Source organism: Onychostruthus taczanowskii, unplaced genomic scaffold (genome assembly GCF_017590055.1).
Source record: "Onychostruthus taczanowskii isolate IOZ18803 unplaced genomic scaffold, ASM1759005v1 scaffold4, whole genome shotgun sequence".
Classification (NCBI taxonomy): Eukaryota; Metazoa; Chordata; class Aves; order Passeriformes; family Passeridae; genus Onychostruthus; species Onychostruthus taczanowskii.
Window position 1 is genome coordinate 19,387,916 of NW_024501459.1, and position 18,976 is coordinate 19,406,891.

Genomic DNA, 18,976 nt, shown 5'->3' on the forward strand with positions numbered 1-18,976 from the left:
AGATTTCTGGTAGCTAAAGATGCACTTAGCATCTATAGAGAGGCACTCTACATTCATACTTTGCAAGACATTGCTTCAGGTGAAAATTGCATCAGTATTTTTAGCTTAGACATGAGGCTCAAAATAAGGCTTTCTTTAGAAGCACTGAGGAGTATTTGTTCTACTTGGAAATAAATACACAAAGGGGAAAAACACTGATACAGACTTGGGACCAGGAAGATTCTGTAAAATTGCCAGATTGTATATCTTGAAAGACTAGTGGAAATAAAGAGTTGCATATACTTTTTCCTTGAAAGGTGAGGGAGAATGGGCTGTTCTGAGAAGGCACTTTGGGTTAATTAGTGCTTACTTTTTGTAACTTTTGGTATTTCTATTTTAGGAGTGGAGACTTGCCAGCTTCAGTTTTTCTATAGATTCAAAGTACAAACCTCCCTCGTACATACCTTCCAATGACTAACAATCATTTTCTTCCTTATCCAATTGTTTCCTCTTTCTTAAGCTGTCAAATATTAACTTGTCTTATTAAAGAGTCCATCTCCTTGTGTACTTTCCCCTTGATTTTCATATGTTTTGCTTTTCATCACCTTTTGGTGGTGGGAAAAGGGTTCCTGAGATTTAGATCGCATCCTGTATTTTGAGAATGTACTTGTACCTACTTCATATATCTTTTTATCTGTGAATGAAACTTGCACTGTGCTGCACTGACCCCTGAAGCTGTAACCAAACCAATGCGTGCGTGTGGAATTTTTCATCTGAAATTGTTGTATATGGTCCAAGCTTTTTAAAAAAGCATTAAAAAATGTGTTTTATGGAAATATTCCTCAGTGATATTTGTTTAAAACTTTACAAAATGGACTGAACATTGACTTCTCTTGTAGTTAAAACTTTCTGAAAGGGCTCATTTTATACTTTGTAATCTTATCCTGTCAAGTTATTTTATCTACAAATACATGGTGTAGCTTCAAGCCTGTGTTTAATTTTCTTTAACTGTGGGCCTTCAAAGGTGAGAGAAAACAGGGCAGCTGGTTTTTATATTGACATGTAGTTTAGTGCAGCAGGTTTATTCACTGTCAGGAGATACCAATAAACTGGGAGCATAACCCTACTGAAGGAGTTTTGAGACTAATTTTGAAATAAGTGTGGTTATGGATTTAGAAGCCACTTGGGCACTTCAGGAATTGTTTAAAAGAAGTATGGCCAAGCATGTTGCAAAGTTTGGGTTTTGTTGGATTGGTATTGGTTGCTGGAACTGACAGTTCCAGTCACTGGAAGAGGCTGGGGGCTCCTGCATTTGGAGTGGCCCAGCTCCAGTGCTACAGGTCTCTGTTCTTGGTCCTGTCAGACCACCCCTGGGAACAAGACTTCTTGGGGTATCGAACAGGAGAGGAATGTGGTACTTTTCCCAAAACTTCTGCACTCTCCAGATCATAAAATAGGGTTTATGTGTGAGCAGTCTTTGTATTTGATGTACTTTTTTGTTTCTGGTGGTTTTAACCTTTTTTTTTTTTTTTTTTTTTTCCTCCAAATTCAATTAAATAAAAGCGATAGGGGGAATGTCTCTTGCAAGGCTCTGCAGTCAGTTTCTGCTTTGTTGAAGATTCTGTATTGGAAAAATAAGTATGTGTTTGCTTTAGCTGAGTTCACATTTTGAACACTGTTTACCAGTACTTCATAGTTCATTTGCTGGAAATGTTAAAGGAAAGGGAAAAGGCTTTCTTTTGAAGATTTTAATTGAGCACTACTAATTTTAGCTTTTGCACCTAAACTGCCATTTAAGATAGTTTCAGCTGCCCTCCGTTCAGATTTGATGCAGCTGAATTTGCTGTAGCTGTAATCTGAGGGTCAAGCACTGCTACTCAGTTGAAACAAAGTTTAACAAAATGGGAGAGTGGATTAATGAGTGCTGAGTGTGCAGTGGGGCTTTTAAAGTCCTGTCTCTAACAGGCAGATTATGAAAATCACATTCAGAAACCTTGTATTTATGTGAGGCTTTTCCCCCAGGGGACACGCTTTAGCTAATCTCTTAATGCAGATGAAACTGTGGTTGTCGTAGTTGCTGGTTAATGTTTCTGTGGAAGCAGATTATGGATTGTATGGTGATTTTTGTATTTTCCTGTAAGCTCTGAACTGAGAGAAGCATGCCTGGTTCTGTTTGCAGATACAGTCAGAAAAGAGTTAAGGGTGTTGATGTCCCCCCTTTCCCCTCCAACTGCAAATTATTGTAGTAAATATTGGAAAGTCTTTTGGCTCTCTGTTGCATTTCATTTGATGAAATCTGAGCTACTTGTTTGTGCCTGCAGCCGGTCTCTTGCCAGAGCTGGCTCCCGTGACTCATCGGGTCTCTCCCGGCGCTGGGAAGAATCTCTGCTCTGTTCCCTTGCCGTGATGGAGCCGGGAGCTGCTCGGGAGCGCAGCACTGGCTCTGCTGTACTGCACCGACCTGAACATTCTCTGAAATTCATTCATCAGTAAGAAATTTGAACCTCACTCTTTGGAATAGAGTTTAGTTGCTGTATAAATTTTTAATTGTCTGTGAAATACTACATGTGCCCAGAGTAAAAACCAAAATGTTTCAAATGTACTTGGACACATTTAGGATAAAAATTAACAGAGTGAATCAGTTGAGTTGACAGTGAAATAATATGCTAAAGAGCAGAAGGCTCCCTAGTCACTTAGTGCATCTAACTGGTCCTATCTAAGTGAACGAATGTGTCCCTTGGGATGAAGTTTTACATTTATGAAACTCAGAGTTACTTGTACCTAGTATTTTTTAAAGCTCCATCTCAGGTTAATTTCTGCAAGCATAGAAGGCTAACACAAAGCAGCAAAAGAAGCAGCAGCAAAGGCCAAGGTGATGCCAAGAGGCTTGATTGCACTCACAGCCTCCTCCCCTGCCCTGTTCAGGGTCATTCTCAGTTACACAGAAGGTAACTAGATTAAATGGTAAGAACTTCTCTAAAAGGAGCCTCCTTTACAAATCCTTTTAGACAAGATGATACCCCCAGACTAAATAATTGTTCAGGTAGAAAGCAAGAGATTATTTTATTCAGATATTCTGAGGCATAATGCTAATGAGTTCAAGGGCTTAAATCTTTCAACAGTCAGATCTTCAAGAGCATTTGTTGACCTTTCTTAGGTAGTCTTTTTTGGTGATGAAAAGTAGATGTAGTCAGCTCTATTACAGGTGTGAGTGTCTTGCTGCTGATTCATTTTAGCATCTGGCTGCTAGACCTACTATTTAGATTTTTGTCTCCAAAAGCTGTTGCCTTTATGCAAATTTAATCATAGACTGTGTTGTAATGAGAGTTAGGGCTTGCTGGCTATTTTATTTATAGAGCCTGGTGCTACTGTTGAGCACTTCTAACCTCTGGGCTTGTATCAGATTTGCATAACTTCAGCAGTCTCTGAGAAATGTGTCCAGCAGCAAAGGAAGGGGATGTGCTTTGTCTGTTGGAAATAGCAGTCAGTTCCTTCTGGTACTTGTTTGCCCCACTCCAGGCTTGTGCACTCTCCAGAATGACAACTCCAAAATGAGTTGGGATATCTGCTTCCATCTGTGTAAATATGTAGGTAATTTCCTTCCTTTCCCACCTGGCTTGCTGCATACTTGCCTTATCAGGGTATTGCCCTAGAAGATAAATGACTGAGGGCTGAGCCTGCCTCTCCGGTGGGACCGGGATGGTTGAGTGCTCCTGTGGTGTTACAGCAGGTTGTGGGATGTGTACACTGTGCTGGGAATGAGGAAGACAACAGAGCTAAGGGCTTCACTGGCAAAACAAACACTGTAAGGGAAGACCTGGCCTCTCAGTCTACTGAGAGCATGTAAAATGCTGTGGTGCTTACTGCCAGATGCAGAGGGAAAGGCAACCAGCCTCAGTGGGAATGGGCATTGGAGACTCTGCAGTCTAGAAGCTAAAGTTACTATTGAAAGAAAAAAGAAGTCTGTATTAGGTCTGTGAAAGTATTACTCGTGTGCTTCTGAGCTGAAGTTACTTAAAATAACTTGACTTGTTGAATAGATGGGCTTTAAGGTTGGAAAGATCAACCTGGCTTTTAAATAAGAGTGTTGTATAATGTTCTTAACAGTGCTGAAACAAGAGCATGAGAGTAGGAGCACATAAAAAGTCTATTTTGAATATTATTCTATTTGGCTTTTAGTGATGCATATAGTTTGTCTCACATGAGACAACTGGAAGCAGAGGAAATTTACCTTCTGTTGAGGTAGTTCATGTGTTACTTCCCTTGATGGAAGTTAAATGTGGTAAATCCAAGAAAATCTCATCTCTGTGAATAAACTAATCTATCTGACTTGTTGCAGGGAATATTTAATGCAAATCAGTGAGCACGGTGCTGTTCTCTCATTCCTAAAACAAAGTCTCGATGTGCTGCATACCGGTGGCTTCAGGTTTACAGGTGCTGTCAGCAGGTCACATGAGTACAGTGTTAACAAGGACCCTCCTTGTTCACCCTTTCCAAGGGACAGGAACAATTTGGGAAGGAAAAATTTATTGCTGTTGCTGGTCAACATGTAGAAATTAATGCTGGCAAGTTCAGTGTGTGATTCTTAGTGGCTGCAAATGCCTGAGGATCCTTTGATGTAGTTTTGGAGACAAGTACCTTCCTGCCATACGGTCTCAAAACCACTCACAGGGAAGGAACATGCCTTATCTGAAGTGTCCTGTGCCTGTCTGCCCTGGGAGAGGGAGCCCAGCACTGTTGGGTGCTCTACAGCAGCTCTCCAAAAATGCAGTGAACCCTTGCTGCCCTGCTGTGCCCCTGCAGTCCTCACCTGAGCGGGCTGGGTAACTCAGAGCTGGCTAGGGGGTGCAGGGAGGATCACCCCAGGATGCAGGTGGGTTCGGTGAAATTTGCAGTTGGTAGTACAGCAAGTGCAGAGACCGCAATCTGTGTAGAGCACAAGTGTCAGCATGCCTCGTGCCTGTCGCTTGGCTCTGTCGGGTGGGTGCGGCTCAGCGATGAATACCTGGCACCGCAGCTGCTGGCTGAGAAGCTTTATCTGCAGTTTCTGTCTTGGATCTGGTGTTCTTTGTTGGTACCGTGTTAAGAGGCTGTTTTGGTTGTCAGAAGAGCGTCAGGCAGTTGTCCTGCTTGTGCAAGCGTCAGTGCTGGTGTACAGGTGACTAATGCTTGGTGCCTGCTTCTGCCCTGCTGTGTTTCTGGCTGCTGCTGTTCACCCCAGCACGCAGTGGCAACCTGAGTGGGGTTAAAAGGAAGCTTGTTGGTCCACAGAATAAATACAACACAACTGCTGGCAGGAGCAAGGGACCAACAGTGCCACGCAAGGTCTCTTCTGCTCCTCTGTCCTGTGTGCTGTTAGACCACTGACATGAGGCTGGGACTGACCCAACTCCTTGGCTGAAGAAAAATCTGTGACCTGTTCTCTTGGTCTTGTTGTACCTGTGTAAACTGGGAGAAGAAGGAAAACGGTGTCTGTCTGCTGCTTCCTGTGGGAAGTCATGGGACAGCTGAGGCTGGTAGGACCTCTGGATGTTGTCCAAACTAGCCCCTGCTCAGCAGTGGGGGCTGGAGTTGTTTGTCCAGGCATGTGTCCTGGTGGCTTTTTAATATCCTCAAGGATGGACACTACACCATCTCTCTGGGCAATGTATTCCAGTGCTCAGTTGCCCTCACAGTGAAAAAATGTTTCCTGACATCCCTGTGTTTCAGGGTGTGCCTGCTGCCTCTGGTCCTGTCACTGGAAAGAGCCTGGCTCCCTCATTGTACCCTCCCTTCAGGTATTTATATAGATTGATAAGGTTCTCCTTGAGCCTACTCTTCTCCAGGCTGAACTTTTCCAGCTCACTCAGCCTTTCTTCATAGGAGAGATGCTCCACTCCTTTAACAATCCTTGTGGACCTTCATTGGATTCTCTCTGGTATGTGCATGTCTCTTTTCTACTAGAGAGCCCACAGCTGGACTGGATTCAGGTTTAGCCTCACTAGGGCCAAGTGAAGGGGAGGAATCACCTCTCTCCATTTGCTGGCAATTTTTCCTCATGCAGCTGAAGATACTGTTTGCTGCCTTTGCTGCAAGGGCATATTTTGCCTTGGATAAATTGGATCATGAAGTACTGGGCACATCTATAAACTTCTGCTCACTTAATTTTTTTATTTCAGGTTTGCTGGTCCCACCTGTGTAGTTGTGTTCCTTCTTCCCATCCCCCCCCCCCCCCCCCCCCCCAACAAAAATAAACCAAACCCAACTTGTATTTTTATGTGTTTTGAAAGAGGAAGGAGGAGGTTTTAAAAGTTGCTGGTATTTTCTTTATTTGTACCCAGATTTTTCACACAAGGATGTTTACCGTGTTGCCACCCCTTTGCTCTGCCATGCATTCTCACCCATGTTTCTAGGTGGGAGAAGGGGAGAAGTCTACCCAACCTTTTAAATACTTCTCTGTTTTCTAGCAGAAAAGCTGACACTGTTTTGATTTGGCCTTCCCAACACAGTGTGAGGATTTGATTTGCTCCAGCCAGGAGTTCCCATGCCAAAAATCTTGGCTGTGTTTGGGATGGTTACATCCCAGATGACGCATGGCCGCTGCCACACCTGTGGGCCTGCCTGTGACTAAAATAGCCCATCTGTGGGTGTTGGTTCCATGACAGCCTGTGGCAGTGGGAGCAGGACTTCCCTCTCCTCAGTGTGCTTGTCCTCAATGCCCAAAGCAGCTTCCTGCCGGCAGAGGTGTGGTAGGTGCTGCACTTCCAGCCATGCAGAAGGTGGGCAGAGGATGTGGTGCTCAGAGCATGAAACCACAAAGCAAAAGCGGGATGGGCATCGGCCTTGGCGTTAAACACTCAGGGTGCCCTGGCGAAGAAGCGTGTCCTGGGCCAGGTGACACCCGCCTTGGAGCAGGGAGCCTGGGGAGCAGGGACAGGGGGTGATGAGCAGGGACAGGGGCGTGAGGAGCAGGGACAGGGAGGTGAGGAGCAGGGCTGGGGAGGTGAGGAGCAGGGACAGGGCGGTGAGGAGCAGGGACAGGGCGGTGAGGAGCAGGGACAGGGCGGTGAGGAGCAGGGACAGGGGGGTGAGGAGCAGGAATAGGGCGGTGAGGAGCAGGGACAGGGGGGTGAGGAGTAGGGCTGGGGAGGTGAGGACCAGGCACAGGGAGGTGAGGAGCAGGGACAGGGAGGCGAGGAGCAGGGCCAGGAAGGCAAGGAGCTGGGACAAGGGAGGTGAGGAGCAGGGAGCGGTGCTTCTCCGCCTCTGTGAGGCAACACCCCACCCCGGCTCTTACAGAAACCCTTGCAGAAGCCCTGCATCCCTGCTGAGATAAGGGCTTCTTTGTTGCTTCACTTCGTAGGAATGCTGAAACCTGCCTTCTCTAACAAGTTTGGAAGAAAAAAGGGCAGATAAAGGAGAAGAGAAATATGAGTCACAGAGAAACAACTGGTTCAGGGCAATTCAAAAGAAGCTCAAGGCAGGGTTTGGAGACTGCTGTGCTGTTTTCCTCTTGACTCGCTTTCTCTGCTGTGTGCAGTTTTTTCTCCTCTTCTATCAGAGGTTTGGTAATCAAGCCTGACCTCACATTTCCCTCAGAAGCAGCACTCTCACCTCTCTCAAGGGGAGGGAGGGCAGTGCTGGGGGTCTAGGTGGAAATCCATCTCACTCATAGCATACTTGTGCACTGGGAGCACGCTCAACACTGATGTGGCTCCAGGAAGGTTGGAGCAGACTCCTCTTTGCCCCAGTCCTTCACTGTACATAGTGCATGACCCGTGCAATGGTGCTGTCTGGATGTTAAGAGCTGTATTTTGTGGGTATTAGGATGTGGGGAGCAGGCAGTCACCTGTTAGTGACCAAGCAACCAAGGCTGTCTTTTTGCATGGAAAAATCAAAGCAGAACTACAGGTAAGCTTTTCATGCAAGGAGACAGGAAGGGAGCTGAACCAAGGTTAAATAATAAAGAAATGCTGCAGGTTGGATTTTCCTCTTACAATTTGTGTAACTGCTTGTGCTGGGAATTGCAGAGGCCGTGGCAGGAAGGAGAGGGTTTCCCATGCTGTGCCTGCCTTGCAGCTAGTGGCTGCCAGGGCTGTTTTAGCAGGTGGAGGTAAGGGTGCAGCTTATGCTCTGCAAAGCTCCAACTGGGCTAAATCCCTACTGCGTCAGAGCCTGCCTGTCTCCAGACAGCATCTGCCTGGCTCAGCTGCCTGCGTGGCAGTGGCCGTGTCACCGGGTCAGGCACGGCCACTGCCAGGGATATGATGGTGTTCAGTGGAGCCTAGTTCACAGTGCAGTGTGCCATGCAGCCTTCCAGGAAGCTATTCAGGGCCTTCAGGAAGCTTCCCCAAATCTTTGAGTCCTCTGCTCTGCTCAGATTCATTCCTCTGTCAAAGATGCCATTGATGTCCCTTTCCCCTCTCTGCAGTTCCCTGTGCCTTTGCTCGGCGCTGTCGATAACTTGAGCTGTGCTTGGTAGATTTCCAGTGCAGCTTGGTTTAAGAGCAAGGTGGGGTAACAGGTGCTGCAAGAGCTACTCTGGCCAGCCCCTGTGAAGGGGGAGCTCCCTGGCAATGGCACCACAGCCACTTTCCGTCCTTTCCTGTGCCAAGGCAGGGGCTGTGCAGAGCTGCTTCGATGCACTTCGCTGAGGAGAAGGCATGAACCTCCTTGTAACTGAGAGGGAGGGCAACTCCTCCAACCCAGGGAACAAGCACAGAGTCTGATACAACAATGCAGGCTTCTTCCAAAGGGATTCACAGTGGAGCACCTGTGAAAGAAAATTGGCTGCTCTTTTCTCTTTCCCTAGCATGCTGTGGTGGAAACCAGGAAAGGTACGGAGGGGAAAGGAAAGGCAGCCATTTTCTGCTGTTTGCCTACAAACTGAGGACAAAGAGGAAAATCTCAGTTTTCAGGTGCTGCCAATTGTTTTTGCAACACAGATCTTTGTACAAGTAACAATCAAAGCCCTTTTAAGGAGCTGTTATCCTTGTGGGTCCAACGTCAAACTAATGTGAACACAGATGCACAATTCACTGGGAATCTTAGAGGTCTTTTACAACCATAATGATTCTCTGAAACTCATGAATATGAGCTCCCCCCCGATAAAATGCTTAGGGTAAGTGGCTGTCAGTTGTTGTCTGTCCCATGGGGAAGCTGTTTGCTGAGCTGGTGTTACCAGGGGATGCTAAGCTGTTAGTGACACACGGCTCTGGCCTGTGTTTCTCCACCAGTCACTGTGGTCACTGATACTTGGTGGGCAGCCAAGCCTGTGCTTAAGCAGCACGTGGTTACTTTTTGGGTTTTGTGTCTCAAGTTTCAACTCCTCACAGACAAGAAGTTTTAAGAAGTCATTCGTGTTTTGGATTTGCTGCTTGCAACAAAGGACTGCTCCAAACAGAGCAGCACTGGTCAGCCCCAAACGTGTCATTCACAGGTCTGGGTTTCTCATTCTTATAAGTAAAAGTTTGCATACCTGGAGAAAAGTCAAGTAACTTTCCAACAGACCCAAAGCATTTTGCAGAGTATGCTGGGGCTGGACACAAACCTTTTCTGCTGTTTTGCATGCAGATGTTTTACATGATGGACCGTGTCCCTCCTTTGGTCAAATGATGCCAGCAGTGGGGGAAGAAGAGTTTGCCTCCCCTTACCAGGAGCCACTGCCTTGCCCTGCAGAAGGGGCTCCCAAACCCATGGTGGCATGCAGAAACAATTGGACATTGGCTTCTGCTTGGTCCTCAGGTGCAATCCTGCTCTGGGGCTGGCACTCACTTTTGCAGAATCCACAACCTTCGCAGGATCCACAACCAGGAAAGAGGATGTGTCCCATATTCCTTCTTTCCTCCTCTGTTTTAAGCCTGGGCTTTTCAGCCATGGTCTCTCTAGAGATTTTCTTTAGTCTGAGGCCCTTCCACTTGATGGGGAAGAACAGGAGATGGCATTCGCCTCCTCTCCTGGCCAGAGGCAGCTCAGGCAGCCCATGCTGCCATGCCAGTGAACTGGGTTGGAGGGCAGAACTAAAGAGCAAAAGAGGAGCCAGAGCTCAGCAGGCATCTGGCTCTTTCCCAGCACATTACCATGGTATGCAGTGGTGCAGCTGCCTCGCCTGCTTTTTGTAAAGTACAAAACTGGTAGCTGCTTATTTATCTCATGAGCTGAGGGAAGTGCCAAGAGAGCAATCTTTTCCCCTGCAGGCTGCATGTGTGGGCTTTCGCTTTTAACAGGGAGAGAAGAAAGATTTAAAGATATTTGATCAGCAATCTAGCTCTGAGTTGTTTGAATATTTATTTAGTTGTACATGCAGTCAGTTATTGAAAGTCTTATCGTGGAAGCAAATCAGACAGGAGGCTCATGATTCAAACCCAGGAGGCACCCAGGGTTTGACATGGAGAACGTCACAAGGAGACTGTGCCACACAATGAGCAGAGAAACCTGCTCATTGCTCACCTCCATCAGGCTTTCCATGGAGCAAAGGGCAGCTCATGGTGCAGAGCCACCGTGTCCTCCGGACCCTTTCTGCGTGGAGCCCTCCAGCCTGCGGGCACTGAGAGCGGAGCGGCCCTGTGCTGCCAGAGCCCCTGTTTGCCGTGGGAAGCTGCTCCACACGGGACAAGAGAAATGTTGCATGTGTTTCTGAAATGCTGTAACTGCCCAAAGTAGGAGCTGCTTTACAGAAGCCCTGTAGATGGGCAGCTGTGTGAGCCAGCAGAGATGGGGTTCTGTTGTGGGATTCCCTGATGCCTGCTGCAAACTGGCTTCCTTTCTCAGCCTTTTCTGCCATGAGGGTGATGGCAAGATTTTTATTTACTGTTTCTATCTTCACAAGACTTCTGCAGGCTTCAAGGCTTCTAATTTTCTTTTTCTTTCCTCATTATGTTAAAATACGGTGGGCAGATTCAAAACCTGTTTAAGCATGTTAAACAGGAGAGAAGGACTGCTTTCCTCAGATGACCTGGCTAAAATCGTAGTTCTGAGTCTTGCAGCACAAACTGGATAAGAAACCAAGAATGAGCAGAGCTCTTGGAGAAGACAAGAATTTGGCTGGAAGCCATGCATGGGGAGAGCCCCAACACCAGTGTGAATTCATTTTTGGGTACACTACAGTGCTGTTTACCTGACACAGAGCAGGACTGGATGCCTGTCTGCAGGTGGGCAGGATGGTGCTGTATTTATCCAGGGTGAGGGTAATGTGCTGCTTCAGCAATGGCTCCAAAAAAGCAGTGGGGAGTGAATTACATGGCTGGTTAATAATTTTCTTCTCAACCAGATTCTGCCTCTCATGTTTTACTGTCTTTTTTTTTGGGGTTGTTAAGACTACACAGCATTCCTCTTCAGCAGAGCAGTTAGGATGGTTAATTTGCTCTGGAAATTAAATGTCAGAAGAGGAACCCACAGAAGAGGAATTCTTTTGCTGGCTATTAGAATGGCAGCTGGCTGCAAAGTGCCATGAAAAAGGTGCTACTGGCTCTTGATGTATTTAGTGTTTTATTAAAGCTCCACCTTCCTAGAGTAATATGAAGTACATCAAAATGTCAGGTTTCATTAAGCAGTTAGTGGTTTGGGAGGAAAACTGAAACACAACCCTAAAGGCTCCCAGTCTGAAGGAGAAGCAAGTGCATTGTATGTAAATTCTTGCTTTTTAAGCATTGAGTTCTGACCTTTACATTCTTGAGAGCTGGCAGCTCTGTGCAAAGTGGTGTGCTGCTCCTGCTTTTTATCTTTTGTTTGGCAGCTTTGGTTACTTCCTGGTTAAGCCACGCTGTAGCTTAATGGCTTAGGGGCTTTGATGTGCTTCCCAAAGCCTGATGCCACTGCCTTGGGTGCCTCTCCACTCTCTACCCCTTGGTTCTCCCTGCATCAATTCCTCACCCTTTGCCTCCTATAGCAAATAGTACAATGGCCTAAACGTACAAACCCTTTAAGCAAGGTAGCCCCCTTTTCTTACTAATTTAGGAAGAACTTTCATTGCCAAAGCTCTGTCAGTGAAGAGCTGGGGCTAGCCTGGGCAAACCCAGCCCCTCCATTCCAGGTGTGATTGCTGCTGGAGGCACTGCCTGGGCTCCTGCCAAGGTCCAGAAAAGTGTCAGCTGCTGTCTGCTTGGATGGAAACAGGGAAGATCTGTGAGCCTGCAATATAGCACCTAAACTTGCAAGGCAAGAGTTACAGGAGTGCTCACAAGGCTGTCATCTGCACTGCTGAGTACTGGCAGCCACATCCACGGGTGATGGTTTACCCTGCAATGCTGCAGGGAGGGAGGGGAAGACAGCTAGGGAAGGGGCTGCAAAGGAAAAGCAAGGAGAGAAAGGCCTGGAAGCAAGATAAGACAGAAGAGAGAAAGATAGATCAGAAAACAATAAAGTAAAATGGATTAGAAAATAAAAAGAACTAGAATTTGAGATGGGGTCAGGCTGGTCTAGGATGACTCTTGTCCTTCTGGACATTTCTTTTGATGGAGTACATGCCAGTGTCTGGCCAGCCTTGGGCCAGGAGCTGCTGCTTTGCTGGTGAGGTGAAGACAGAGGGGCGTAGTTTGGGATGGGTCTGGAGTGGACAAGGATTTACTGATGGGCACAGCCCAGCCCCTGGGGATGAAAGGTGCAGGAGAGGGGAGAAAGCACTGCCCACCCCTTGGAGAGGCCGAAATTGCCTTCATGCCACCATCTGTGGAATGAAGTGCCAATGAGTTCTCTGGCCAAGCAAATTATCTGCTGCAAGAACTTGGCTCACAGAAGATGTTGCAGGGGTGAGCTGTCTCCAGAGTTTACAACAGAATAGCAGGATAATGTGGTAGAAATTTCTTAAAGGTTTTGGTTTTTGTAGCCTTTCACGCTGCAAAGTCATCTATTTCACCTCTCAGCATAGGGCTATTCTAGTCTTGTACTGCCAACAGAGAAAATTGGGCTTTAGATTACATCTGCACCTGGAAAAGGGGGGAGATGCCCAAGAATAATGAATGTGAAATTAGCTGCATCTTGGAGAAAGAATCTGGGTCTACGTTAGTGTGTGATAAGCCATCCCCACCCACTTTAAAACTACCAATTGTGTTTGTAGTTTGCTTTTGAGGTATTTTTTAAATGTGAAGACATGGTTGCTGGTGGTGTGGCAGAATGTACGGAATCAAAATGCAATTTTTAACATCTAAGCCTGACTTAGCCTCATTCTTAGAGTCTGATCACTAATGAAGGGCAAGCTGGTGCATGGCTAAATACCCAACAACCCTTCAGCACCCCTGAGTGTCTACAGCCTGTTTTGCACAGCTGCTTGTCCAGGTTTTGAGTGGGGAGGTAAGAAGCAAAATAACTTCTTGAGGCCATGGAGCAACTGACCTTCAACAAGGCAAAGCTAGATGTGGGTTATCATGCCCTAGCAGTCCTCTACCTGATTGCAATCTTCTTGAAGTTATGAGGAGTATTGAGTGCGTAAAACCAAGGATCTGGCTCCAAAAAGTGTCATCTTTCATGGCACATCTTCCAAAGATGTGCTGGAGAGCAGAGCACTGCTGCAAACAGCAGCTCCTTGGGAACAGTCCCCACATGCTGCCTCTGGGTAGTGGTGACACCTCATGAGACTGAACATGGGGAGGGTCAGGGTCTCTGCTGCGGCCATACAGCTGTGAGGCTTTTTAAATTTTGTATTCATGGCTGGAACCCTACAAGTTGTACCATTGCTACACAAGTACATCAGCAGCAGTGAGCAAAAGCAGATGAAGATTGACCATGATGAGACTGTCCCAGTGGGGAAGGAGAGCCAGACCTAACCCAAGGACCCTGCAATGCCTCCTGCTCCTGGCTGAGCTTGTTTGCCCCCAGCCTGGTAACTTGATATTGAGGGATGAAGTGCAGTTGGCTCCTGAGAAAGGAGGGGTGGGACAGGGATGCTCCAGCACCTAGGGGTGTAGGGACAGTGCTGCCATGCAGTGACACAGGCATGTGATGCTACTAGCAACTCCACGATATTGCTGGCTTGGGGGCCACTGTGGGTCAGGTCTTCACATGGCCTTGACTGGGACCCCAAAACCCAAATCTTTCTTTTCTTCTTAGCTATTAGCTATTATTAACTGATGGGTTTAGCAGAAGCTTAGCATCTTTAGCCATAAGGAGGTACTTGGCAAGCTCTTTGCATCCCCTATGGCAAGTGCCCTCTGTCCTTGCCCTCACTGGGATAAACACTTTCAAATTAGAGGGACTGACAATTCCCTCCCTGTTCCTGTAAGCAATTTCCACCCCATGGATGAGTGTGTTGCCTTACAGGATTTGGGTGTGCTGGCAAAAGTGGGATGGAAATCTCAGCCCTTTCTTCCTCTCCCAGCCTTGCCATTTCTCTGATTAACAAGGCAAGCCCCCTCCTCTGACATCCTGGTGTGAGTCAGCAGAGCCCACACAGCCTTCACAAACCAGGTTTTAACTTAATTCCTGCCTTGCTGAGGGGGAATAAGCACAGAGCTCTACTGTCAGTGCTCTCTGACCTGGGGATCCTGCCAATCTCTTGCAGTCCTTTTCCTCAGCTTCCCTTTTTGGAATCCTGGGTCTGGGTTGAAGTCCTCGGTGCTGCTGTGCCAATCCCTGCTGCAGGTCTGGCCTCGTGGGAACCCCAGAAGCAGGGGGTGCCAGTGTGAGCTGGAGCAGCTGTAAGCATGATGCATAAGCAAGGTCACAGTGTAATTTGGTTTCCTGAGCCTGCACTGTGTTTTAGGGCAAGGCCTATGAACACATCCCTGGGCTTCAGGTGCTGTATAATGCACCTGAGCTGCACAGCATTCAGTAGATGTTTGCTCCATCTGGTTTTCCCTTGATGAAACAAAAGGACTGTTTGTGGTGATTAGGGCTGAGTCATAACCAGCCTGGCCTATTTGTAAATTGTCATGTCTCTAACCAGAAGCCTGTGCCAAGGGAAGCAGATGCTCATGGCTGCTGTGCTGAGAAGGTGACTGGAGCTCCAGGACACCTGGTAGGGCAGCAATAAACCATCTTTTATTAGCTGCTGTGAAAACAGGTTCTCCCATCTGAATCCTGGCCAGATTACAAGCAGCATGATTAATTAGTAGCAGTTAATGTGCTCATCATAACTACTTCAAGGGAAATTACTAGGAATCACAAAGGCATTCTTCATTTAGATATTATTCATGTATTTTAACTTGCCGAAAGTGGGCAGGTGGGAAGGAATGCAGGGAGTAAACATGATTAGCTGTAATTGGCAAGGCTCCATGGCTTCATGCAGGGGATGCCCTGGATGCCAGGGCATGTCCTGTGCTGTCAGCATGAAGGAAGTGGTAATTTTAAATATTACAGCCATCAGGCTGGGCACGTGTGACACGGGGGCTGAGAGCTGGAGCTGCCTGGGCAGTTGCATGGTGCCACAGGGCCAGCTCACACCACCCTCCTCTAAGCACTTTGGGGTGAGAGATCCCCTTTAATGAGGGAAATAAGGTTCCCCATCTTGGTCTGCATGCATGCTCAGGCCTCTCTGGGCTGAACTCATTTTGGACAAATGTCAAGGCCCCATCTGACTTTATCTTTGTTTCCAAACATTCAGACTTTCCTCCCCAGTGTTAGCCCCTCCAAGTCACACTAACACAACAAAAATCAGTTCTGTATCTCTCAGAGGGCAGCTCACCCGTGGCAGCACCACTCTACAGATGCTTTGCAGAACTTCTGAGCATGCCAAAGTGGCTCTTTTAATATTTACACTGGCAATGCCCTACACCAGCAAAGGCACAAGCCTTAAAAAAGCATTTTAGCAGTGGCTCAGTGGTGAGTGGCCACTGGTGGGGATGAAGGGCAGGTCCTGCAAGCTCAGAGGAATGTCCCTTGTTCACCAGGTCTTTACTTACCCAGCAAATGGGAATCTAAATACAGCACCTTGCATTCCTCTTGCACCCAGCTCCACCCTGCCACGTGCCTGAGGCTCAAGCGAAACACTGCAGAAGCTGAGGCCATAATGGACCTCAGATGGGTTTGAGGCTGAAGCCACAGAAATGGTGCTTTTTGAAAGTCTTCCTGAGAGAAGAAAACCAAATAAATACTAATTTTGTTTTTGCTGCAGTCGTTTCCCTGATGAATAAAAGCAGTGCTTGTGTCTCTGAGCAGAGCAGCCGACATGTCAAGGACTGGCACAGTCAGTACCTGGGGGGCTAAACCTGCTTCAAAACCACTCTGAAGAACATAGAATTGGGTACAGATGTGGGTTATCCTTCTGTGGGCTGCACGGGGGGAGCTGCCAAGCTGGAGGCATCCACAGAGGCACAGGAATGACATCTGGAACCCTGGGATATGAAAATAGGCTGGGAATGTGGGGTTGTTTTCTCAGGTGTCTCCTGCTAAGCTTGCTACTCTGAAAGACGCGTTGATGATCAGCCCCAGCTACAAGTGGGGTCTGATCCAGCCCAGCAGGTGGTTTTCCCCAGTTCCATGACACCTCATCCATGGTGGATTTTGGTCTGGCAAGGCAGGCAGCATCTACTGGAGAAGGGCACTTCAGGCCCCACAGGGTCATTTTCACAGAATCACAGAATAATGAGGTTGGAAGAGACCTCCAGGATCATCGAGTCCAACCTATGTCCTAACACCTCAACTCAGAATCTAGACTATAGCACCAAATGCCAAAGTGCCATGTCCAGCCGTTTTTTAAACACATCCAGAGATGGTGGTTTTACCCCCCCTCTGGGAAGAGCATTCCAGTACTTTGTTATTCTTTCAGTGAAAATTTTTTTCCTAATATCCAACCTATACCTTCCCTGACATAGCTTGAGACTGTGTCCTCTGGTTCTGTCAGTTGCTGGCCGGTGGAAGAGACCGACCCCACCTGTCTACAACCTCCCTCCAAGAAGTTGTAGAGAGCAATAAGGTCTCTTGACATTGAAAGTATCTTTTTAACCTTGTTTGGTGGGACAGACAGAGCTTGTGCTTTGTCCTTCTGCAGCTCCCCAAGCAAATGGAGGTAGCTGAAGCTTCTTGATGTCTGGGATATGGAAGGGAGGCACCTCTGGACTTTTGCTCCTGTACAGCACAACCCTGCCTATGCTGGGGTAATGTTCTTTGCTTGCAGTGTGTCTCCAGCTGCTGGAATGAGGAAAGGGAGTGCCAAGGAGGACAGTGGAAATAGGTTACTTATTTTGCCTGATTTGCTTTCCTGTACCTAAGTTCTTTCAGGAAGCTGGAGAACAGCAGCCATGCTATTAGTTGCCCATACCCCTTCCCAGTTTCTGATAGCCACTGAAATAGAAATACACAGCTAATGCAGGAGGAAACAGCATGAGCCTTTGTCTCTTGCCTCCTGAGTGAGGGCTGGATAATCCTCCAGATCTCTGCTGATGCCATGAAGTCTGGTAGTTGAAAAATGGCAGGAAGGGGAAATAGGAGGCTCAAACCTGCCCCTAGAAATGGAGAGACCTTCCCAGGATGGGAGGAGGGCTGAGAGACCTCAGGGTGCTGAGGAGTTGCTGTGGGACAGTCAGCCCTTGGTCACCCCAAACACTTCAGTGTTCCACAAGCCTCTCCCAAGCTGCTGCTGTGGACATGAAGGAGCTCCTCCTCTGGCTGTGTCATTGGCATAGTGGTTTCTTCCAAGGGCATTAATGTCACCCTTTGCCATGCTGAGTCTGTCACTGTCCCTTGTGGGTTCCTTGGCACAAATATCTGTCCCCATCACTCCCGGTGTTTCCCCTAAAAACATGAATGGGTCCTGCACTTCCCAAACACACTTTAACCTCTTCTTCCCTGCTCTGTGCTACCTTCTCCAGCTGCTTCACCAGTCATACTCAACCTCCCGTTGAGTACTAGTACTGCTAGTCATGCCTTGTGCTCCTCAGTGTCACCTTTCCTCACTGTAGCATCTCTGATTTCCCCCACCAAGTGCCTGTGGTTGAAAGGAGAGCGGCAGTGTCAGCACAACTCCTGACAGGTTATTTCTGTGTTAAATAAGCAGTCTCTCATCTGCCTTAATGCCAGTCTGCTCTCACAGCAAGAGAAAGGTTTGTGAGCTTCAGACATCTCACTGTCCAGAGGAAACATCTGCACACTGATATCTGCTGTTATAGAGGTGATCCTCTTCCGTTTTAAGTGCATGATTCTTCAAATTAATGTAAAAGAACTGCAGGAATAGCTGAGCTCCTTGCTCCAGGTTCTATCTTTTATGAGATAGCTAAATACTGGTTTGATAAAAGGACATATATGTAAACAAACATTCCAAAATTTCTTTCTTCATAGATTTTTCTCTCTATATTTCCCTTATTCTTTAGCTACAGTTGAGCACATCAATTGATTTGGCTATAACTGAAATATTTGGAGTGGTGGTTGTTTAACATATTGTTAGATCACTAATTTAAAAGCAGGTTAAGACAATGAAATTGTACTTGATGCTACTTTCTTACTTCTGCAAAAGCAGATCCTTAAAAAAGAAACCAAATTAAAAAAGTGGTGAGTGTACAGGAAATGAATGGACATTTCAGCGGCCAAAAGTTATCTGTAATTATAAAAAATTATCTGAAATAAATCTATTTACATTTCAAGGTTAAACACTTCAAGGAGGACAACTCTGTTGGGAATGGTTCTGTCATCTGGAATATGATTAGATACTGTGATTACTATAATTTAAAAATGCGGTTTAAAGGATGAAAAGGGGTGAAACCTCTGTGAGTCTTTCTCCTTCCCACCATGTGTCACTACCCCAGCATTTGCTTCTGAGAGGATCTGAAGAGTACATTTTTATACAGTAATAATAATTCTATAAAATAATCAGTGTGGATGCAGATTTTAAGCTCTTCAGCCTCAATGCTTTGTATTTTAGCTGTGGAAACTACTGAAATCACACAGGCAAAATCTTCCCTGAGGAGCCAGCTTGGTTCAGCTCCCACCTGCTAGCAAGGCTGAGGATTCTTTGTAAAACCAAACCTCAGCCATGTGGGGACATCCCTGTGTGTAGGATCACATGTGTTGACAGGGGACAGTGGGAAGGGCAGTGCCATGGGTGCCTTGTGTGTGCTGGGGGTTGGTCACCCAGGTTTGCAGCTGGACAGCG